We start from the raw sequence: 25,207 nt of genomic DNA on the forward strand, positions 1-25,207 counted from the left end.
TCAGAAAAGCCAGGCACTCTCTTGCCTCAGGGCCTTTCTGCTTACTGGTCCCTCTGCTTGGAATGCTTTTCCTTGAATATCCAGGGCTCACTCTTTCACCTTCTCCAAAAACAACCTACCTGAGAAGCCTATTGTGACCCTCCTACTTAAAATTATACCCTCTGACTTTCCTGATCCACTTTGCCCTGTTCTATTATTCCATAAATGCATTACCTTAGAACATTCTGTGTCATTTCCTTTTTTTTAATTTTTAAATTTTTCTTTATTGTCAGGAGAGCAGGGTTGTTTTTTTTTTTTTTTAATGATTTTTTATTATATTATGTTAGTCACCATACAGTACATCCCCGGTTTCCGATGTAAGGCTCGATGATTCATTAGTTGCGTATAACACCCAGTGCACCATGCAATACGTGCCCTCCTTACTACCCATCACCGGCCTATCCCGTTCCCCCACCCCCCTCCCCTCTGAGGCCCTCAGTTTGTTTCTCATAGTCCATAGTCTCTCATGTTTCATTCCCTCTTCTGAGGAGAGCAGGGGTTTTTGTCTGTCTTATTCACTGATAAACCCCAAGTGCCTAGAACATGATAGATACCCATCAAAGATGCATTGACTGTTAAATGAATTAGCGAGTCAATAGTATTTTTCCAGACCTACTATGTCCAAAGCCTTATAAGGCCCAACACAACAGTGATCTCATTAGAAGCTAATCTAAAACAAATGCTTCTTGTCCCAGCCATGGTACGTGTTCTACTTACTTGGTCTTTGACTTAATTATATCTGGTATAACTAATAAAGCTGCATCAGAATGGGCTAAATTTCACAATCGGGCTCAGATTCATGGAGAACTTTTAAAACACAAAATTTGAAAGGAGAATAGAAGACAATATAGGAACCTGACAGCAAGTGTTGAGAAAAATGGTAGCATAGCTATGGTTTCTAATAATCATAATAAAAGCTACCATTTATCAAGCTCTTACTGTGTGCCAGGCAACATGAGAAGAGTTTTGTCAATCTCAGCTCGTCTAATCCCACAAGAATACACTGAGATAAAGATCAGGATCCCATTTCTTAGGTGATTAAACTGAGACTTGGAGTTTAAAGGCCCTGCCCAGGGTCCCAGGTCACCCAGCACCGTTTCAAGGGAAAGTTACCCACCTATGCGGCCTGAGAATTTTTAACAAATCATTACCTGAGTGAAATAGGCCAGTTAGAGTCATTAACACCGCATAGCAATTTTTGGGCTAAGGCAACACTTTAGGGGCGCCTGGGTGGCTCAGTCGTTAAGCGTCTGCCTTCAGCTCAGAGCGTGATCCCAGGGTCCTGGGATCAAGCCCCACATCAGGCTCCTCCACTGGGATCCTGCTTCTTCCTCTCCCACTGCCCCTGCCTGTGTTCCCTCTCTCACTGGCTGTCTCTCTCTCTGTCAAATAAATAAATAAAATCTTTAAAAAAAAAAAAAGGCAACACTTAAAATACCCACCTCTATTTATTAGATTTTATTTTTGAGCAAATAATACGTGCATCTCAGAAATTAAAGCAAGCGATTTTTGTTGAGAATGGAGCATTCCTACATTAACCAAATGGCTTCAGATCAACCAAACCAGTTAACAAAGCTCTACTTTTTCTCGACTAGCAAGGCTATCCTCCAGCTTAATGATTTTTGCCTATGCTACCACATGGCTGCAAATGACTTTCACTTGAAGTCCAGGGTCACATCTCTTGGACCCTTTCCTATTAGAAATGTTGGCTCCCATCTGGCACATCCCATCATGGTAAGGATTAAGTAGACTATAAAGGGCCAACGTGAATTCCCAAGCTTAATTTAAGGACTTGACTTCCATTCAGTTAGCCCGTGCTTAACTCCTCCTGTTCAACCTTGGAGCTTCCTAGAGTCCACTGTGCCCAGCACTCAAGTGCAGGATCTGAAAGCAACCTGGCCATAAAAAATCTGCAAAACACTACAAGCTCTTCACAGACTCATTCCACTTTATATACGAAGGAAATGATCTTAGAACCCGAAATGGTCCCAGAGTTAACACCCTGGGGGATTTTGAAAGAGGGGAAAAAGAAAGAAAAAAAAAAAAAGTCTTGCGTTTGCAATGATGTGAAGAGAGAACTCTGCTCTCTGAGCGTGGAAGGAAGGAAGAAGACCCTATTTGTGGCTGCAGTAGAGGAAAAAGAAAAAAGCCCCGCAAGGAAACTACCAACAGATGGTAAATACATTTTTAATTCTTCTGTCTTACTGTGTGGACTTGTGCACATTTGTCCTGCTGTGTTAGGCTCCCGAAATAGCTAGCCATGGAATTGCAGAACAGTTCTGTTGCAATTTGAGATTTAGGAAACCATGCTGGCTGACAAAACAGGAAGGGCTCCTAGTAGGATGGAGTGGATTTGGTTCCCCTTTCGCAGCTCTTCATGGCAGCATCCGCTGTTGTTCCGAGTGCGGGGAAATTCTCTCCTGTGTCAGGTCTCATGGATGAAGCTATAAAACGTCCTATTTCAAATTGTCCTCTGAGCTCTAGTTACGATGATTAAATGTTGACGCTCTCCCGATAAGAACTCTCGAAGGTTAAAAGGAGTGAGATCCAGGTATTTACGGACCCTCAGTCCTTCAGGGAGTGACACAAACATATATGGCAGCCCAGAGTTCCATACCTAGCCTTACTTTTCACTTAAATACTATAATGTTCCCATAGAACTTCAGGGGGATTCCAATGCCCGAGAATAGACCAGTTATGGTAATGGGTTGCTCTAAAAGGAACTAAGGAGATAAGTTGACTCTGCATCTGAAAAGTGACCCACCATGGTTACCAGCAATGAAGTAGGTTTCCAGCCCCAACACTGCCTCTTAGTGCATCTGCAAGAGCGAAAAAGTCTTGGTGAATCCAATGGGATGGAGAATAATGGGGAAAGAGTGGTCTATTACTTAACCATAGTCTAGAAATATAACTTATACAATACCATATTATTAGAACTGGAAGGATTCTTACAGAATCTAGTTCCATTTTTTCATTTTATAGACAAGAATCTGGGCCAAAGAATTGCAGGAAATTGGCAAAGATTATACAACTAGTTGTGGCAAATTCAGTGCTGGAGACTGAGACATCTATTTCTCAGTTCAGTGCTTGTTCTCCTGAAGGACCCATACGAGGTGGATGGACATTTCTGTGACAAGCAAAATCCAATTCCAAAATGCCTTTCTCATGGTAATCCTCACTCTTGGGTTCTTAAAAAGATGGGATCTCTGGTCTATGAATGCTTGAGAAACTCGTTGATATTCTTTCTAGGTAAGGTTTCAAGCTGAAATATATTTGTTAATTTCTGTCCTAAACCCCCATGGATTGTATCGAGATTATACAGCTATCACACGATTTGGCACAGCTGGGATCCTCTTTTTATGAAATAGCAGGGAAGATTGGTAGATAGGGATTAAAAAACATTGGCAAAAGAGAACAATAACTTTCTACCCAGTGCCTTCCTGGTGGAAGAATTTCTCCTTGCCTCAATTGGAGAGAGGGGTGGGAAGTGGGGGGGGGGGGACGAGGGGAGGAAAGGGGATTTTTATCTCCTTAGTGAAAGAAAGGATAAAAAGCTCTTTAGCACTGCTCGATTTAGTGAAATCTTGATGTCATATCATTTAAATTTCTATAAAATTAGCTATATTCTTATTAAAAATGACTTGTATGTTCATAGGTACTTTTTCCAATGGGTACCTAATGGAGTTCACTAATTAAAACAATTCTCAATCAGCTATTTAAGAAATGATATCCTTTCCTCTGTGTGTGTGTGTGTGTGTGTGTGTGTGTGTGTGTGTGTGTTGAAAGTTAATCAGTAAACTCTTAAATAGCTAGTTTAACAATAAGGTCTCCTAAATTTGGCAATTCTAGTCAGCATTTTTGACATGTCGCTTTTGCACATGTTTTCAGCAATGTTTTGTTTTATTTTTGGGGTGGAAAATTTTTTACCTGTTGTGTTTAAACACGGCATTCTTTGTTTTGAGTATCAATTTGACCATTTTGAGTATTCTTGCTAAATTTGCTCGCTCTGTCCATGGTCTACCGACAGATTTGTGGGTGGGGGAGGGCAGAATTATCTTCAGTGAATTATTTTGAGGAGAGCAGTCATGAAGACACACTTTAGGTGGTTTTATTCCTGTGATCCAAATTTGATTATCTAGCTAATATCACTAGGGACGTTTGAAGCTTTAATAATTACATCTCAAGGTCTAAAGAAAATAAAAAGAAGAAAAATTATGTTTACTATGCATTCTCACACAGCATCACAGAGTTACCATCAGAAAGCTTGTTTGGCTGCTTTAAAAAAAATAGATTGATATCAAGATTCCGTTTTAAGAGTTCAAGCTCAGCTGACACTTTGTTCTTAAAAAAAAGAAAAAAAAAGAAAGAAAGAAAAAAGTCCCGAAAGCTGGATTTAAGGAATTGTTTTTGTGGAAGGTTTAGCATTGCTTATTTGAAAGAGTAAAAAAAAATTTAAGGTTATTGATTTTACCTTTCCTTTTGGAGGACAGTTTTAGGATTTTTTTCCCCTAGAAAGTTTTGAGGCTACGATTCATGCTAAAAGTGCCGTGTTCCATTATGTACCAACACAGCTTTGAAGTTGTCCCCGCTTCTAGGTCAAGGGCTCTCCCTGTGGCTACATGCCAGTTTCATCCTTGGACTCGCATGATCCTCAGAAACAAATCAACTTTCCAGTAAAATCCTGTGGCAGCTCTATTTTACATAAAAGTGTGCAGCCTGGGGATGGATCCTGCTTTGCATTTTAGGCGGACATGAAGGGAGAGAAAACATCTCTGCTCACCGAAAGACGACTCCCAGAGGAGTCATTACTGCAGAAACCAGAGGGCAGCTCACAGGTATCCCACTCACTCTCCCTACAATCTTTCTAACCCCAAAGCTTATTTTTTGTGTGGAAACAACAAAAATACAAATGGCTGTAAAGCGTTCTAAGCCATGTGTGGTCCTCATCAGTACGTACCCCACGAGCTGAAAAAGTCACGAGCAGCTCAGCCCTTTGAGGTCAGTAGCTCTTCCTTGTGGCGTGAAAAGGGGGAAAAAATGAACAAGTTACAATAACATGGATGAAACTCACAAGGACGGAAAATAAAAACGAGGCTGGACACAAAATCATGTATACTGGATCGCTCCATTCGTGGAATGTTCAAAAACACACAAAACTCATCTATCATGTTGGAACGAAGTATGATGGTTTACCTTGGATGAGGAAGAGGGAGGATTGTGATCAGAAGGAGGCAGGGAGATGGCTTCGGGAGTGCTAGAAGGTTCTCTCCCTCAGCCTGGGTGGTACATACAGAGGTGTGTTCACTTTGTGACAATTCATTAAGCCATAGAGTTGTGATCTGTGTGCTTTCCCTCTGAGTGACTTACTTCGATTTAAGATTTTTAAAATAATATCCCCATTGGGAAAGATAATTTTAAGAAATACTAGAATAGCATTTTGCCTAATTAAACCATTTCACCTAATTAAAGATATATAGATATGTATTATAGAGGGAAAATAGAAAATTCAGATAAGCGAAAGCAAAAAAATACATAAAGCTCGAGGGTAGGGCAACGGGAACTCTCATCCACTGCGACGGGGAATGTCAGTTGCTATGGCCGTCTGGGGTAACTGTTTGGCATTATCTATGAAAGTTAACGATATGCCTATCTGGTGACCCAGATTTCTACCCATGGGTATACACCCAATAGTAATGTGTGCATGTGAACACCGGAAGAGTAGCAACTCTCTATTCGTGATAGCCCCAAACTGGAAACAAGCCACACTGTCCATCGACAGTAGAGTGGACAAATGAAGTCTGTATATCCAGCCTCGGAATATCAAGCAGTATTGAAAATTGGTGAACCATAGTACCCTCAGCAGCAGGGATGCAACTGAGAAATCTAATGTTAAGGGATAGAAGCCAGAGGCAAAAAACGGTATGCTCCCATTTACGTAAGTTCAAAAAACAGTAAAAGACATAGTGATATAACTTTATAGTATTTATAGTATTTAGTGACATAGACTTCGCTGGTAAAACTAAAGAAAAGACAAAAAAGAGATTATCCTAAATATAAGGGCAACAGTGACCTCTTGGGGAGAGGGTGGGTTGAAATTGGGAAGAGATGGATAAAGGGCTTCCAGGCCATGTTCTATTTGGTTTTTAAAGATTTTATTTATTTATGAGAGGGAAAGAGAGAGAGAGAGAGAGCAGGAGCAGGGGGAGGGTCAGAGGGAGAGGGAGAAGTAGACTCCCCACTGAGTGTGGAGTGTGGAGCTCAGGAGGGCTCACCGTTGTTGGGGGGGGGAGGCAGCTGACACCAGCTCTACCCCAGGACTCAGAGATCATGACCTGAGCCGAAGCAGGCGCTTAACCGACTGGGGCACCCAGGCGCCCCGCAATGTTCTATTTTTAACCTGAGTAGCATTATGTGAGTGTTCACTTTATGAGAATTTATTAAATGAAACTTATATATATTGTGCACTTTCCCAAATGTGTGTTATATTTCACAATAAAAAAGATATAAAAGTCACACGAAACCCACTTACTCAGAGACAGTTAATAATTTAACACCTTGATATGTGTACTGCCAGACCTTTAATGCAATATATACGTTTTTTCCCCCAACGCTTTGTAAGCTTTAATTTTTTTTCTTTAATGATATGACCTTCTAGAAGAATTCCTCTTCAAGGTGGTTTTTTTTTTTCCCTGCCATTTCCATTTAATTTTAACTAAGAGTAAATATCATACAAGCTTTAGGCCCCTCTGGAAGCCTAAAGCCATGGAGTGGCTTTCAGGAAATTAGGTTGCTTTAGTCTAAGCTACATTGATTCATAAACCAATCTGCAGGATTTTGCTATAGCTCATGGGAGACTTTTCCTTCTCTGTTAATAATGCTGCTGCTTCAAAAGAGAAAAGCCTCTTTCCACCTCTTCAGAGTGCTATCTTTTCAAAAGGAAAGGCCAGGCAATGAGGGGGAAAGGCCGGCAAGGGAGTGGTCAGGAGGTTTGAGGCAGAGGAGGGGTCATTCTAAAACTTCTCACAAAACACTTCCGGCTGAGCCCACGCTCAGCCTGGCCTAGGCAACATTAGGAAGTAGATTTTCAAAATGACCTAGGGTGGTTTTGTGTTTTCTTAACCCCAAAGGAGTTCCATTATGTTTTTTTCTTGCCCCGGGCGGGGGGGGGGGGGGGGGGAGTTCCAGTGTTCTGCCCCATGCCTGGAACCTGCTTCCTTTACCCCCTCTGCCCCCATCTCCAGGCCCCCTCCAAGGTTCTTCACCCTTTTCATCATTTTAACTATCCCATGGCTAAAGAGCCATTCCGGATAGGGTAATGGGCGATGGGCATTAGGGAAGGCATGTGATGTGATGAGCACTGGGTGTTAAAGGCAACTGATAAATTATTATTATTATTATTTTTAAAGATTTTATTTATTTATTTGACTGAGATAAAGACAGCCAGCGAGAGAGGGAACAGAAGCAGGGGGAGTGGGAGAGGAAGAAGCAGGCTCATAGCGGAGGAGCCTGATGTGGGGCTCGATCCCATAACGCCGGGATCACACCCTGAGCCGAAGGCAGACGCTTAACCTCTGTTCCACCCAGGTGCCCCGCAACTGATAAATTATTGAACACTACCTCTGAAACTAATCACGTACTATAGGTTGGCTAATAGAATTTAAAAAAAAAAAAAAAAAAAAAAAAGAGCCTTGCTGGGACCATCCGAACCCTGGCAGTGGCCCCACCAGAGCTCCTGGCACCCTGGACTTACCAGCATTTGTCACCCTATTTTGAAATTGGCTCTTTTCTTGCCCACAGATACTCTGCTTATCTGTAGGCTTCAAGTGTGCAAGGACAGTGTCCGTTTCACCATCCTGACTCTGGGCCCTCGTGCCTATTGGCACTCAGAAAATACGGTCATCGAATATGGGGACAACAGTGTGTAAATGAGATGGGACACGAGGAGTGCGGCAGTGGTATCAACGAGGCTTTCCCAGCTCACCCCCTTTCTTTACCTGCAACCCAAAGACTTCTGTAGCTCCATCACCCTAACACGGGCCAGTACAAAATTCACAAATCTGTAACCGCTTAGTTTCAAATACTTACCGGTAACAGCGATTTGCATTTGTACACTGCCCGATATTTCGTGAAGCACTTTCGCATATGCTCTTGTGCAATGCCAACAGCCAATCCTCCAAGGTGAGTTGGGAAGCTAATAATTCCACGATTTCGCAGGTGGAAACACGGTCTGCGAGAGCTTGAGTAACCAGCCCCGCATCATAGGATTAGTTTTCAGTGTAAGCCAGGAACGAGTGAGCCCTGACTGCTCGAAGTGGAAACACATTCAGTGAACACTGTATACAGATATAGGGTCAGGGAATAAGAATATAAAATAAACAGGTGAGACCATTCTGATTTTTACAAAAACTCTTTTTGTAGATATTTCCCTTTTTCCCAAAGCATTTGGGATTTTTTGGCTTATTTTTCATCACAAAACTAGTACATTTTTGGTGTAAAAAATAAAAACAGAGCTCGTAAAATCGAACTCACTTAGGATCACGTTAAATAGACCTAGCTACTGTTTCACCGTCTTCATGACTGACTACAGATTAAGCCTTGAGCTCTTGTAGAGTGAAAACTCCCCTCCCACACCCAATTCTTTTTTTCTCCCCCCACACTCTATTCTTTATCTCCAAAATTTTCTCAGCTATTTTTGGCCATTTGCTTTCTTATTTAAATTTTAGAATTTGGTTTTACTAAAACTCTATTGCGGTTTCTAGTGGATGTGCATTATTTTTATAGATGAATTTGAGTAGAATTAAAATTTTCACTACATTGCTTCCTTTCTTTCGTAAGCACGGTATGGTTCTCCTTAATTTGTGTCCATTTTAACGGCTTTTAAAAAATATGGCACGTTTCAGTTGTGCGTCAAGTTTATGCAAGGGCTGTGATAATCTTCTCCGTATTGTTCTAATCTTAGTGTGTGTGCTGTCGAAGTGAGCCCTCCGAAGGTATTTCTTCACTGTTGGAGGATATCTGGGGGGAAAAGAGAAGAGGTCACATGTTCTTTACGCTCTATAGGACACAGTAACTGAAAAATGCATTAATCTGGATTAATTGTGTCTATCAAACATAAAAGTATTTAGCTGTGTGCTGACAATGGGAACAATGTTTTTGGCTTTTGTTATCTTGGCCCTTCTATTATCCAAACAAAAAGCTCTACTCCTGTGGGTGGTCTTGAAAGAGGAAATGCACTAGGACAAATGGGTTGGGGGGATGGGGGGGAAGAAAAGGGAAGGAAAAGAAGAAGGTCAGCTTTGACCATGAGGAGGGCTAGGGAGGAGGGACGTGTGGCTGGGGCAGGTGAAGGGGCGGTGAGCAATGGCTGGTAGGGAAGGGAGTAACAGCAAGTTTGGATTCTCTTAAGTTTTGCTACCTCAGCAAACCAGCAGGGAGACTTGGGATCTTGCCAGAAGCTCAGACTATTGGCCCCAATCCTACCTATCCAATCAGAGTCTGCATTTAGCAAGATCCCAGGTAATTCTTATGCACAGGAGACTTCCAGAAGCTCCTAGTTGCCCCCAACCAGTCAGAGCCAGTCCTGATCAGTGTCATCAGCCTGAGACCTATTAATAGACAGACCGGGTTTGGTTGCCTAGAGACCTGGAAATCTGGTTCCTGGTGTAGACTCGGAGTCTCCAAGTTCTTTTATCGCTATGGCCAAAGCCTTGTGACCTCGGTCGGCCTCAGTTTCTCTGCTAAGCATTTTAGATCTCTGCAAGAGCTGGATCCTTGCCCCAGACCCCTGCTGCCTCTGCTCAGGTTCTGCTACTCTGCCAAAGCCTTGCTCTCCCCCTTCCCTTCAGAAGCAGGATGTGATTTCCTACTCTCTTCTCAGTTTCTGGCAGGGGGGCCTGCTGTGACTGGACCGATCACTTGGAACGGTGCCTGATTTTGAGTATTGTCACCTGGACTTCTTCCAGAACTGTGTTCTGCTGGCAGAGAGGACTCACTCCGATATCCAAATGGCCTGGCCCAATCTGAGCTAGTCATGCCCTTTGACCGCCGCGCACTGGCCTGCCTGGCTGCCTCCTGGGGATGGGCCAGCTTCTGAAGACAGGCTCTGGCCCCTGTGCCCCGCTGGATCTTGGCCACTTCCCCCTTCCCATGGCCAGTGCTGATGTGGTCACAGCCTGTCCGGCACCCAGATGTCTCCTCCGAAAGAGGAGGCGGCCGGCAGAGACCGAGGGAAGCTTTAGTTCCTTCTCTCTCTTAGCATTTCCGACTCTAGGGCTCCATGGGCCTGCTTCTGAATGGACCTTGAAATTCCCAACAGTGCCCTTGGAGCCTGTTAGGTAACAGGTATTCTAAAAGTCCTGGAAGACTACTGAGTACAAACAGGCTCAGGGGTTTTGTATACCTTGCACTTCTGGCCCTTTCTCCAAAGTGGAGAAAAATCTTCTTTGCTGCCTGACTCACTTTACAAAAAGAGGCCAAGCCCTAAAGAAGCTCAGTGATGGTTACCCTATCACCATCTCACTTTGAGGGTATTATACCTCCTGCCACGCTCTGTTTACGGTGGAACATTATACAATGTGCATCACACCTGCTACTGTGCTTTAAAGCAGCACAAAATGTCATGAAGTTCAAAACAATTCTGTTGGCTGTCAGTTACATAGGACAATTTTTCCAAAACCATTACTCTCCGTTAATTAATAATAGAGCACCGGCTGTATCTTTAAGACGGTTGCATCATCTCGATTCCAAAGAACTATTCTTATGGTGATTTAAAAAAGAAGAAGAAGGCAAAGAAAGAAAACAGGAAGAAAAGAAGTGTGGCAGCACCCACAGGAGCTAAGAAATGGTGTGGGTGTTGTTTCCATTATTTACATACACAACACTTTCACAAGAATCCAAATGTCTTACAAAGAAAATACAATACAAATTGCAATAAAGATACAGTAACACAGTAAGACATAAGGAAAACAATTACCCAGAGGAAGGTTTAAATTTGGCATAAATTGTTTGCCCAGAAAGAATGGGTAAGGGTCCACTGACCCCACATGCACCTGCAAAGGTAGGCTGGTACCTGGTGGCGTTCGCCATGTTCAGAAAAGAAGTTGTGTAAAATAGCAGTAAAAGTAGTCGTAAAAAATGCCTAAAACCATTCCGAGTAAGAAATACCTGCTGTTGAATGAAGTCTCTAAAGAGACTATTCCAAGTCTCTAAAGTTGCATCACAAGCTCGTGAACTTAGCCGGGATGGGTAAGTATGTGATTTTCCAGAAGGCACTCTTAGCCAAGCAAAATCAGAGGTCCGAGGAAGAAGTTACTCAAGACTAGAGAAAATCAATGGATAGGAAATGAGATATATATGAGCATTCATTAGTCATTGCACCTTGCTAAAGGTCCACACTTTCTCAGGATAGATTTTAGTTGATAAATCATGAAGAAACTGTATTTGAAGCTTGTGTTAACAACAACAACAACAACAGCAGCAACAACAACCCAGTTTTGGTAGCTATCATGAAGTTGCTTTCAGCGGCATGCCTGCTGTGAGGTCATTATTTGAGCAAGGTTCAAGCAACTGCTTGAACTTTTGGAGAAAGGAAAATCCGGTACAGGGGAAAGAATACTCCCAGGAAATTTTCTAAAATGTTGCAGAGGCTTAAAAATGGATGACTACATAGAACAACACATCACAACTAGTGGTATTATAACCTCAGTACGTGTAGTCAGAGTCAAACCACTCAGAACTACAATGCCAGTTGTCTTCTTTGTACCTCTCTTGTTTTCACAAGTCCCATGGCAAAATCAACAAATGCTACATCATCCTGCTCACGATTCAGCTGTGGAAAAAGCATCCACTCGCTCCTCTCGAGGATAGCTATTATTAGCTTGTGTCGATTCTCCCATACGATACATACCCATGCTTATTAAGCCGTTTGTATGCCTCCTTTGTCATATTCCTCCATGAATCTGACTATTGCTATGCAGTGAAACCCAGAGATATTATTTCTATAGGCCTTTCCGAAATTAATGCAATCCCTCCATCACAAAACAAAACAAAACAAAACACGTTATTGGGGGAAACGCATGCCACATCATATATGCACTGATATTGAACCTTTCTACAGTAAATATTACAGTACTCGTACTGGATTATATAATGTCCCCCCCAATCCATGTCCACCCAGAACCTGTAAATATGACTTTATTTGGAAATAGGGTCTTTGTGGATATACTCAGGTTACAATGACGGCATAGCGGGTTAGAGTGGTTCCTAAATCCAGAGAGCGATGCCCTTATAAGGAGGTCATGCAGATACACAGATCTGTAGGGAGAGCATCACGTGAACACAGAGGCAGAAATTGCAGTGAGGTAGCCACGAGCCAAAGATTGCCAGCAACCACCAGCCGCTAATAGAGAGACTTCAGATTCTATCTCAGAGCCTTTGGAGGGATGTGGTCCTGCCGACACTTTGATTTCACACTTCAGCCTCCAGGACTGTGACATATAAATTGCTGTTGCTTACACCTCCCTTCCCCCCCGCCCCCGTTTGTGGTATTTGGTCAAGGCAGCCCTAGGAAACTCATACGATGCCCGGTTTCCAGATTATGAAAGTAAGTACTCTAAGTTACACAAAAACTCATATTGACTTTCTCTTAGATAATGAAACGAGGGGAGGAAAAGGCTACTTGTCACAGTGACATGGCGAATATAGACCAAAGATATGATGAGAAATGGGTCATTCTAACATTGCAAGGCAGGCATAACTGTAAAAAAAAAATGAGACTTTCAGCTAAAGCACCTGAGACATTGTTCTCAGTGAGGTATTTTAAAGTGAGGTATGAGACCTTCATTTGCAAAATTTGCAAGGGAGGTTGTCAAAATCTGATTATGGGACTTTTCAACTTCTTACATAAATCAAAAAGCATGTTAAAAATGAGACATACGGATGCAAGGAGAGGGTTGTTTTGTACAGAGTAGTCTGTGTGCTGGATGTTCTCCCCCCGGCCTTTCCAAATCTTCACGAGCAAGTGAAGTGGTTCCCTTGGAGGGGACTCGAACCACCCGCGAGAGTAGGCAGGCATGAGGGTATCTTGAGTCGTGTCTAAGAGGGTCATCTGGGTGGGTGACCAGATGAACAAAAAGGCTGGAGTTGGTGCCAGGCTCCCACAGGCTGAGGGAAGTCTAAGTGATCAGCCATATTAAGACGTATCCATCTGTCAACAGGGAAATGCAGGTGAGAGAAGCCCTACCCTGCGGTGTCTAGAAAAACCAACTGGAGACACAACTTGGAATACCTGTCACGGCAGAGAACCCTGATACTGCATCTTCACAGGACTACAGATGAGTAAGAACCTTCCTGCTCTGCTTTCCTCTTCGTCTTCCCGCTACTCCAACCCAAGAGAAGTGTGAAATCCCAGTGGGAAAGATGAAAGGGGCAGGGGTCTGGAAAAGGGAGGCACAGGCTGCTCTCCTAACTAGACTGCAGCCTTTTGTAGGAGGCTGAGCTGGGAAGGGGAGAAGCCTAAGTGCCAAACCAGATGGATGTTTCTACTGTGACACGACTCTGGACATGTTAATTACCGACCCACGGACATTTTTATTACCCGGAAGTGACCAGAGAATAAAAAGTTGCTCTAAATTTCACCTGAGAGCAGAGGAAGTGTTAACTCTGTGGAATCAATTTGAAGTGTTGCTTTATGATTGATTACATCCTATGAGTCATGCTTGTTCAATGTAATAGTTACATAACTGTTGCTAAATGCAATTGAAGAGAGTGATTCTTAGTGCTTTCTATATAGTTTTCCCCTATGAAGTCACTGCATCTCTTTCTGAACTTTGGAAAATTATACATCAAATTGTCTTCACAGAGAATTGGGCCCTTGTAACTTACTATTTATCAGCACTCGTGAAATGTCTAAACAGAAAAGCATTATACGCTCGGCACACACGAGGTGCTCAATAAACGTTGAATGAATGAAAAAGTGAACAGGCAGTGAAGAGACACCCTGATCGCCCCTGGTCTTCATAACCCCCAGCTATCCCCAAATTCTCTTCTGGTAGAGCAAGAAAGATCCCAAGTTTGTGATTTCTGAAAAATTACAACCAGACATTTACGCTCTCCCTATAAGAAATTATAAAACTTTTTAGGAGTAGAAGGAATTGTAGGAGGTGATTTAGTTAGCAAGCTCTTCATTTTACAGACAAATGCCCAAAGAAGTGAAATAATTTGATTCCAGTCACATTTTCCAGCAGTGTCAATGCCGGCCCTGGAAACTCGGATAGCTGACTCATTGATAGTGACATTCTTTGGTTTCTGGGCTTCTTGCTAGCTTGGCTTTGTTTGAGCGGGAGCTTTATGCTCTCTTTGTTAGTTTTCTCATCAATAAAAGAAGTTCCACCAAATTGCTTTCGCCTAATAAACACAAAGCGTCTGTTTGTGCTCAGACCTGCACCAGTGACTGCCATTGATCGAGGAGTTAGGATGAGCTGCTGTCCTTGAGGAGCTTAGAGCCGAGTTGGGGGGAGGGTACAGACAGGTGACAACATGGGCTAAGTGCTGTGTTAGAGGTCAACACACTGTGGAGCTGTGATGACACTTAGGAAAAGCACTTAATCCAGCCTAAGGGTCATGGAAGCCTTTCTAGAAGGGGTGACATCTAAGTTGAGTCTTGAGAACATGGAAAATTTAATAAGTGGGATGTGTTCACAGAACCTGAAGGGCTGTATTATGAAGGTATTGCTGAGTACAAGGGGGAAGGGAGAGAAGACAGGCAGAGAGATAAACCGGTGCCCAAACATGGAGGGATTTCCATGCTACATTATCGTGTGTAGACTTGACAGAAAGTCTATCAGAAACTCCTAAAGTTATCTCTTGCAAGGGACTAGTGAAGCCTGATTTCTGACTCAAAAAAATCAGTCTGGCAGCAGTATGGAGAATGGTTTTAAAGGAGATGACATAGGCAAAGAGGCTAGGCGAGAAACCATTGAAATAATCCAGGTAAGAAGGAAAATGGCGGCAGAGATGGGAAAGGCAGAGGCATTTCAGCGCGATGTGCTGCAGACTGAATTGTGTGCCCTTCCCCCACAAGGCGCACATTGAAGCCCTCAAGCCCAACAGGATGGTATTTAGAGGTGGGGTCTTGGAAGATAATTAGGTTTCGATGAGGTCAGGCGGGTGGGGCCCTTGCGATGAGACTAGGGTCCATCGAAGAAGAGACCCCAGAGAGCTTGCTCTCTGTCTCCACCAGGTGAGCACGCAAGAAGGAGGCAACCCTCCACATGCCTGGAAGACGGTCCTCACCAGAAAGTGACCAGGCCCGATTTGGGACTTCTTGGCTTCAGACTTGTGAGAAAATAAATTTCTGTGTGTAAGCCACCCAGTGTGGGGTAAATTGTCGTGCAGCCAGGGCTGGCTAATACACCACAGAAGTGGGTTAAAGGACATGGGGATGTAATCCTCATAGGGAATCGGGGAGGGGGGAGCCAGGGGTTGGGTGCGTGTCCAGGCGTAGTGTGGACAGAGAGCACAGAGAGCCTGAAACTGGGAACACTGGCAGAGAAAGGAGAGACTGACTAGAGACCAGTAAGAAGCCAGAGAGAGTAAGGGAAAGCAAAAGAGGCCAAGAGAAGGGAATTTTTTCGAAAAGAGGATGTGTTCAATTGTGCAAATACTATAAAGATGTCAAGGAAGATAAGGTGGAAAGGTGTCGGCTGGCTTCAGCAATCACATGCCTTTGGAGAGCTTGGCAAGCATTGCTTAAACATCGTGAGGACAGCAACCTGACTGCAATCGGTTGAGGATGGAATGGGATGTCGGGAAGTAGAGGCAGCCAGCATAGAAAGCACATTCAAGAATCCCGGCTTTGAAGTAGGGAGGAGAGGTGGAAAGGTAATGAGAGGGGAAGCAAGAGGGATTTTTTATTTTTATGCTCAAAGACAAGCTTTTTGGGAGCGATGGTGTTGAGGAAGAACTGGAGGAGAGGCAACGATTGATGAGTACGTTTTCTGAGTGTCCAGGCCGTGATGAAGTACAGAGCTCGGATGCGGGTACTGGCTCTCGACGGAGGGACTTCCTCCGTTGTGGGAAGGCAGTAAGAATATGGGCACAGATGTGAGCAAGACTAGGTGTAGAGTCAGTCCTTCCTGGTGGCTTTTGTTTTCTCCATGAGGTAGCAGGTGAGAGTGAGGCAGGTGGGGGGCATATCAGGACAGGGGACTGGAGGAGGTGGCTTCAGCACTGCCTGGGGAAGGGGGGAGAGAGAGAGAGCCGGCAGAAGGAAGTAGGGTAGAGCACCAAGTGGCTTTATTGTTTTATTTACAAACAGTGTGAAGTCCACGGCGAGAATCAGGGGTAGGGAGTCAGTCTGGGCCATCCAAATGCGGAGTGGTTCCTGGGTCAGTCTGGACCATAAAGGATGCCTCTTCCATTTTCCCCCCCGTCACTTGGTAATGGCTCCTTGATTCCTCAGGGAAGCCTGCCTTTTATGAAGGCAGACGGATTTTGGGGGGTAACACGGGTCATACCAGGGCTGGGGCCCCCTCAGTTTGTATAAACCTGCATTCCAATCACAGGCATGACTCCTTTCTGGGTCTTGGGATCCTTACTATTAACACTGGTATGGCCATCCTCATATATAAAGAAAAACTGCGTGTTGGGACACCTGAGGAGCTCAGTCTGTTGAGCGTCTGACTCTTGACTTCAGCTCAGGTCATGATCTCAGCTTCCTGAGATGGAAACCCCAGGTGGGCTCCGCGCTCAGCATGGAGTCTGCTTGTCCCTCTCCCTCTGCTCCTCACCCTCCACTCTCTCTCTCTCTCTCAAATAAATAAATAAAATCTTAAAAAAAAGAAAAAGAAAAAGAAAAACTGTGTGCAGACATGGTCAGACACAGAGAACATCCAGGTATTTCCATGCTTGTGTAGGTCCTTAGATGTCATTACTTCACAAAGTGCTTTACAGTTTAGAATCTGACTGTGCAGGACCCCAGCAGCTTTTCCAACAGGTGGTGCTGCAGCAGTTGGACACTTGGAGACAAAAAGAGTTGAACCTTGATACCCAATAATTAATTCAAAATGGAACTACAGAAATATAAACAAAATAAAACATAAACCTACATACTTCCTGAAAAAACAAATAGAACATCTTTGGAATCTAGGGCTAGGCAAAGAACTTTTAGACTTGTTACCTAAAGTATGATCCACAAAAGGAAAAAACGGATAAAGTAGATTTCATCAAATTTTAAAAATTTTGCTTTGTAAGGATCTTGCTAGGAAGATTAAAAGACATGATACAGACTTCAAGAAAATATTTGCAAAACCGCATCTCCAACAAAGGACTACTGTCTAGAATATATGAAGAACTCTAAGAACTCAACAGTAACAAACAATCCAATTAGAAAATGGGCAAAAGGCATGAATAGGCACTTCACCAAAGAACACATACAGTTGGCAGATAAGCATATAAAAATGTGTTGAGCACCATTAGCCATTAGGAAAATACAAATTACAACTAGGAGATATCACGACACTTCTATCAGAATAAAAAACAGTGACACTACCAAAGGCTGCTGAGGTGTGGAGAAATTGGATCACTGATACATTTGATAACCCCAAATAGTACAGCCAATCTAGAAAACAGTTCATGGTTGCTTTAAACAATTAATATACAACTACCACAGGACCCAGATATTGCCCTCCTGAGCATTCATCCCAGAGAAATGAAAACTTAGGTTCACACAAAAACCTGCCCACTAATGTTTATGACAATTTTATTTGACATAGCCCCGAAGGTAAGCCACCTGGACGTCCTTCAGTGGGTGAATGGCTAAACAAAAACACCGTGGATCCATACCCCGGGACCCTACTCAGCAATAACGAGAATGATCTATTGGTGGAGGCAACAATCTGGACGAATGTCCAGAGAAATATGCTGAGTTAGAGGAGCCAATCCCAAAAGGTTATGCCCTGTATAATTCTGTTTGTATAATAGATCTAGAATGACAAAATCATAGAAATGGAGAAACAATTTGCTGTTGCTAGGGTCAAGGAGGGGATGGAGGTAGAGAGAAGCTGGTGTGGTTATAAGAGGCCAAGACAAGGGGTCCCTGTGGTGATGGAAATATTTGGAGACTTGACTGTATCAATATTAAAGTCCTGGTTGTAACAGCCCCGTGTTGCCTTGCAAAATGTTACCATAGGAGTGAACTGGGGAAAGGGAACATGGGATCTCTGTATTGTTTTTACATCCGCGTGTGAGTTTACAATCATCTCCAAATGAACCTAATCAAGTTTAAAAAGTCAGGTGCTGCACAGATCACTCCAACTGCGGCAGGACTTGGATGGAGCCAGAAGCTCTGCCCGGGAGTTATCTCTAACACAGCGTCAGCCACCGCCTCCAAGCTGGTACCGTTTTCCAAACCACACAGGGCACGGAGCCCAAGGCTGGAGTTCTCCTAAAGCCCTGCAGTCACCTTGACACTCTGCCCCAGGGAAACATCTCCTGGTCCTTTTGTCCTTTGGGTTCTCCATTATCTGGATGTCTTGAAGGCCCCAATGCCCTCAGTTTGGGAAGAAGAGGCCTTTCTGGCTGAAGATATCAGCCAAGGGTCACGTGGTCTAGGGATAGGGGCCAGCATACCCCCCCTTAGAAGGTCAGCCTGGACCAGCTGCACCTTTGGGGTCACCAGTGTGTAAAGCGGGTCCGTTTTACCGTGTTCCAGAAGACTTCCAGCAACAGTCCAAAAGACACTTCCCTTCTGCCATTAGAACCTTACCTTGTACATTCTCCACATGGCTGAGCGCTTACTTACAGAGTCTGACTCAGCCCACGTTAATAGGGAGTTGAAATGTGAATTGACAGTGTTTGAACTTCAAGGAAACTAAGCTGGTAGAGACTGAGATATCGTGATGTAAAAAGTCTAGGTTGTTTCTATTGGCCTGTGCAGTGGGACAGGTGGCTTATGAGGTCACTTACAAGGAAGTAAAGAAGCTACCTTTACTATGCCCATCTTAGTGAAGCAAGAGCACCTCTGGCTGCCCTACCACATTCCTGACTACACCTGCTATAATGCGTGCCTTGTTCTCCAATTTTATACTTTCATGATGTCCTCAGCGTCAGGGGAAAAAAACATGCACTGGCAGAGTTCTTCTACCATTAAATACATACACCTCCCTGAGCAGGCCTGAGCTTGTTTCCTTGTATGTAAAATGAGACACAGGTATTTGAAAAATCTGTAAAAATTCTTCGAGGTCTTATCATTCCTGACACTAGGAATGTCCTTCTCTTCCAGCCCATTCACAAAATGGGCGTTGTAGCAAGGTGAAAATAAAACTATATCAACCAGAATTTTTCTTGGGTGTGTGTGTGTGTGTGTGTAAAAACAAGTCTTTATGTAAGAAAATAGTATACCGATGGATCATTTTGTTGGGAAAAGGAGGCCCCAACCCTTAGACTAAGGAAGACTGTAAAATAAAACATAGGATGAATGAATGTGTTGATGCAACTGAAGGGAATTTGGATTTTTTTTTTTTTTTGCCTCCCTCCCCAAAGAAAAAAGAGGTGGGGGGCAGCAAAAAAGAGAATGAGGGAACAACAAGGTGGGGCACAAAGGAGTTTTCAAAACAAGGATGACTCATGTTCTATTTCAAGACATATATGGACATTACTGGGCTGTGGCCGCTGTCTCTCCAACACCTTCCATAATAATCGCATCTCAGGGAGGCTCAGTGTAAGCAGTTTGTAGTGCAAATCAAGAAAAGAGGAGTAGTTTCAGCGGAGGGAAGAAAGGAATGGTGACGGAGGCAGAGTGGAGGCTGGAGGCTGGAGGCCAGTGTGGAGGCCACATCTGGAGTCTGGAGTCGGGATTCAGGGGCATAGAGGAGAGATGCAGACCTGTCTGACCTTCATCATAGAGGCAGGGGGAGCCCAGCTGACATCCGGCTTACTTACCCTCTTCCGGTTACCTTACCGCTTTCTCTAGGAAACCTTTGCTGAGCCTTTTCTAATGGTGATCTAGCCCCCGCTCCACATTTTTACCAACTTTGGTAAGACACTTAGCCGACTCTGCCCTGATTTATAATTCTTTGTATATCTGCCCGACGCGGCCCACTCGCTGGACTGAACACTCTGTAGGGACTCAAGCCTCCCAGTGCCAAACATAGTACGAGCGCAATCGTAATTTATTGAATGGAATTTGCTTCTTAGCCTTTCTCCTCTATTCTCCTGGGGGCTTTTAGCTGGAATGAGTCATACTGTGGAGACACAGCAAATAATAATAATGACAATGCATGTGAACATAAAAGGTATTTCTTATTTAAGAATTTTTTTTTTTTCTGGAGTGCTTGCAAGCAGGAAATCATAGCTATGTGATTGGGGTGGGGCGAGGGAGTGAGCCTTAGTACTGAACACCAGCTCTTCAGCCACGTTTTCAATTGACAAAGATCCACATGGAATGTACATTCATCCCCCATATAAAATTGTACAGATGTTTCAGAGAAAACGGCAGGAACAAACTTTAACCTCATGGCTTCTATTATTTTGTAATAAAAGGCTTAAAGCACAATGTGAGCTTTTTTTAGATGCCAAGTTCCATGTGAGTAGTGTGTTGTTAATTTCATATTAACGCAGGGTGCCAGGGAACTCGGCACAGGATCTGAAGAAAAAAATCACTTTCCCACGGCTCTGATACCTGGGGACCGACTTGAGCTTATTTTCTACCATCTCCTAGATGAAATGAACATCCCTCCCACAACGATGCAGTATAGACATTCCCAACACAAGGACCAGTTCTCCCCACCGGCAAGAGAATTCCTTGCTCTACCATAGTTCTGTCACCAGCAAATTCGAAGTCCCTACTGGGCATTAATTGATACTTGTACTCTCAATACCTGCTTCTCTTTGTGAAGGAGACCTTGTAACATTATGTTTTTCTTATTCTTATGCATTGGGCCCAGCTTCTTACCTTCCCCTGTGCATCTTCCGGGGATCTGGATATCAGGAGATGCCATACTCGTACTCCCCAGTGAAAAGCTGACAGCACTCTATTGTCTGCCTACTAATGAGCTTCCTTGTATGGAAGATGATAAAGCAAAATCCAATCACAGCTATGTCCCCAAACACGTTCCAGGTTCGTTCGCCTCTATCTTTGTAAGGCTTCAAAAAATGTTCACCCCAGGTATTAAATCAGAATCCTCTCCTTCCTCATCACAGTGTTTCCCTCCCCCTAGAGTTGATGGAATGTTCCTTCCCAAGTCCTGCTCTTGCCTAAACACTATCATTTCTACTATATCTACTGACAACATTTTCTTTCCTTCTATGTCTGTCTTATAGTATTTCCTTTTACTACCACTGGCTTCAGTGTGGTTCTTTAAATAGGTGATGTGTAGGACAGAGAGGGAGAAAGAGAAGACGTAGAGTCACCACATGGGTCTCTCCAGAGACCTCTACGGTCTCTCCTCGAAAATCTGAAAAACCTCAAGGACAGGGAGATCAATAGAAGCTCAGGAATTTTCAGCGGTAGGTGAGTGGTCTTAGGTACCACCTGAAAGCCTCAAGCATCTTATGGCTGGCCCAAGGATCCAAACCTTCACCCCTCTTGACCCCTTCTTCCCTTCCTCTTTGTAGTCATTATTCTTGTGGCTGATCTAGTGAAAGTTAAGCAGCTCTTTTAAATGGAAATATTTACAAAACTTCACAGGGGCAGGGGGGAGGGAGAAGGAAGATGTGGCACTAAAATTAAGGGCATGAAGACACTTTCCCGACTCTTGTTTGCGTCTCCTTATGCCTTTTGGGCTGCCCCGCTCCTGAGTGGCGCATCGCACAGCATTGCGTGTACCCAGGTGTTTAATAAGAAATGAATATGGGGTGCCTGGGTGGCTCAGTTGTTAAGCGTCTGCCTCCAGCTCAGGGCGTGATCCCAGGTCGCTGGGATCGAGCCCCGCATCGGGCTCCCTGCTCCGCTGGAAGCCTGCTTCTTCTCTCCCACTTCCCCTGCTTGTGTTCTCTCTCTCGCTGGCTGTCTCTCTCTGTGTCAAATAAATAAATAAAATCTTTAAAAAAAATAAAATAAGGAATGAATATGAGTTAATGATGAGAGAGAACTTCACAGAGCCTGCAACATTTCCCTTGGTCTGTAAAATGAAAACAGAAGCCCCTTTCAACTCTTTCAGGGGAAAAAATAACGGACGCGTCCACTCAACCATCCCACATGGTTAAGCTGCTCACGGAGCCCAGTCCCCGTCATTCCGACTGTTCTCCAGGCTCAGACACTAACAGGCGCGTGGCCTCCTGACTCTGTCTTCCTTTGTGGGTCCTTCTCTTTTCCTCAGCACTTGGTTCTCTTTTCCTCTCCTTGGCCCTCCTCCTGCATCCAACAGGCCATGCTCAGCCCAGGGCTTGGTCCCCTAACACACATACCTATCTCCCCACCAGAGAAGTGTGGGCCTTTTTTGCCTGGCAACCGTCAAGTTTCAGGCACAGCAACCACCATTCAGCGTTTTAAATTAAAACCCGCTGCCAGGGTGAGGCTCGTGTGAGTGTTCCTGCTGATATGAACTGTCAGCTCCACTGTAGCTTCTTCTATTCTTACATCTGTCAGCCAAAAGGCCCCAAGGAGTTAGATTGAAGAAAGAGACAATAGGTTGCCAAAGATAATGTGAGGATCTGGCCTGGCGCGTATGGTGAGAACAGCCAGTAACCGTTGTGCGTCGAAGTCATAGAATTCTACCGCTTTCCCTCTCTTTCTCATTTCCCCCATGCGATGTCCCCTGAACAAGGGGGAGAGGGTGAGTACCCACGACACCTGAGTCTATACCGCACGGAAGAGATTCAGGATACACTTCAGGATAGGTACAAACTTTGCTCATCTTTTCCTGTTGTAAAACCCTTGTATTGCATTTTTTGCCAACATTTACCAACGTGCTACCAACTGTGAATTTATGTGAAGAATCATGCATAGCATTTCGGGGTGATAATTCCATATTTAACATTTTGCTAGGTCTTTCTTTCAGGAAAGTTTCTCGAGCCCTCGATGGGTTGTATTCCATAAACCGTGGTCTGAAAAAGATGGGAGTGCTGGGATGAAAGTGAACGTGGTGGGTTTCACAGGAGTCCCTGGGAACTGAGAGGACTTTAGAGCAGAGAATGGGGGGGGATGTCTTTATGGTTTTAAATATTCCAAATAAGCAAGGAGAGACGCACTTTGAGCAGGAGGTCAGAATAAGTACAGCCGATCCTTGAACCATGCAGGTTTGAACTGTGAGGGTCCATTTACATGCGGATTTTTTATAGTAGAGTACTGTAAGGGTATATTTTCTTACGAGTCTCTTAATAACATTTTCTTTTCTCTAGCTTACCTTATTGTAAGAATACAGTGTATAATACATATGACATACAACATACATGTTAATTTTGGTGAACAGTAGACTGTTAGCTAAGTTTTTAGGGAGTCAAAAGTCACAGGAGGATTTTCAACCTCATAGGGGTCCGTGCCCCTAGCCCCCTCTCCCTATTGTTCAAGGGTCAACTGTATAGAATTTTAAATAGGGGTTTCAGATAAATATCAAATATCCCATTTTAAGTTCAACTGTAAGCGTTAGAGTAGAATTTCTTTCTTCCTTCATAGTTGATAACAGCCCAAGCTGATTCAACACAAATAAATTATCATGCTCTAAGTATCCCGAGCGAAAAGTTGATAAGTCAGACCCCATTCTCTTCATATGTCTATAAACAAATACTTCATCTTACGAAGAATCTTATCAGATGGTAAGCACTTGGAATTTACCTATTCTGAATTCAGGGCAGCTGCTTGGGAAAAGAAAAAGTCATTTTAAAGCTGATATACAAGTGCTGATAATTCCCCCAGATTCAGAGCTGGCTTCCTTTTTTGGAAGGCAGTCCTGAAGATAGCGGGGGTTTGGGCTTGGGAGGGCGGAGGAAGGGATTATCTAGAGTCATCCCTTAAAAGTGGTGGAGGTAAGGTCGTCGCCAACATTTCTGTTCCCTGCCCCCTGGTTTCTCCCTTTCCCACGCCCCAGAGCCATCCATGTTGGTTTCAAAAGCCAAATACTCAGAGAAAAAATGAACCTGGGGGGAAGGGAGGCTTAGCCGGCGCTCCACGTGGGGGCCAAGGTACAGGCCTCAGGAGGCCCCCGATCTGTGACTCAGCCTCGAGTCTCCGTGCTCCTCCTGGCTTTGCCCTGGAAAGATCACGGCCGGCTGCAGCTGAGCCCGGGCCGTCCCTCGCGGCGCTGTTAATTACTACTTCAGCTGTTTGCGGCAGGGAGACAGGCAGAGTCCTGCTCTGATTGGCTGCCTTTCTCTGACATAAACACCAGGCTCGGCCAATCAGTAGCCTGCACTCCAAGAGCAGAAAGATGAATTGTAACAGAGCCTGCTCTCTGCTGCTGGAAGCCCTCCGGGCAGGCCTGTTTGCACCCCAATTCCTTGGCGCTGGGCCGAGTTCACACCATTTTCAAAGTAGGTCATTCCAAGTCATCTCAGCAGAGGAGGGATACGTCGGCAGCCACCGTCCGCAGAGCCTGTGAGGAGGTCCAGACCTTGCAGGGGCGGCTGCAACGGAACCCTGATCCCCCTGGCAGGGGGCGGCTACCTCGAGGTGCTCTCTCGCCTTCCTCAAACAGCCGCCAGACAGGCTTAAACAGACGCACTCTCTTGGCCGTTTACAATTGGCCAGGGACTAATACCCTGGACAAATCTCTAGCAGGACTTAAAATCAGCCTGAATGAAAATTCAGAACGAGAAGGATGATGTCATCTTGATTCAGCTCTTTGTTCTTCGTGTTGTGAAAATTCATTGTTATTTATTAGGCTAGTGAGTTATGTCTAAGAAGGCACGCTGGTATCCCCAAGGAGAATGCAAGTAAAAAGAAATAGACGCAGGCAAAATTTTCCTCAATAACGTTTTGAGGAATATGCATATAAAACAAATGGATGTATCATCAAAAACATAAACCTCATACAGATTCTTAGACACATAGAACCCATACACTGTTATTCACGCAGATACTGATAGAGAGGTAAACTCTACTTTGCTGATCAATGACGTGCATAGACGCCCGTCAAATAATGTTGAAAAGGTAAATGTCTTCTTTAAACGTGACCTGCCTTCAAGTATCATCCAGAAGTTTCCTTTGCTATGCTGTTTTCTCAGCTTGCAATAC

At 44.1% G+C, this 25,207-nt stretch overlaps 1 non-coding gene across 1 annotated transcript; it reads right to left on the reverse strand.

The window, feature by feature from the left end:
* Nucleotides 1-8,919: 8,919 nt before the first annotated feature.
* LOC121106129 lies at nt 8,920-9,022 on the reverse strand. Its single transcript, XR_005838879.1, has one exon. It is a non-coding gene; the product is annotated as a U6 spliceosomal RNA (small nuclear RNA).
* Between the last annotated feature and the right edge of the window lie 16,185 nt (nt 9,023-25,207).

The sequence above is a fragment of the Ursus maritimus genome, unplaced genomic scaffold (assembly GCF_017311325.1).
Source record: "Ursus maritimus isolate PB19 unplaced genomic scaffold, ASM1731132v1 scaffold_30, whole genome shotgun sequence".
NCBI classification, from domain to species: domain Eukaryota; kingdom Metazoa; phylum Chordata; class Mammalia; order Carnivora; family Ursidae; genus Ursus; species Ursus maritimus.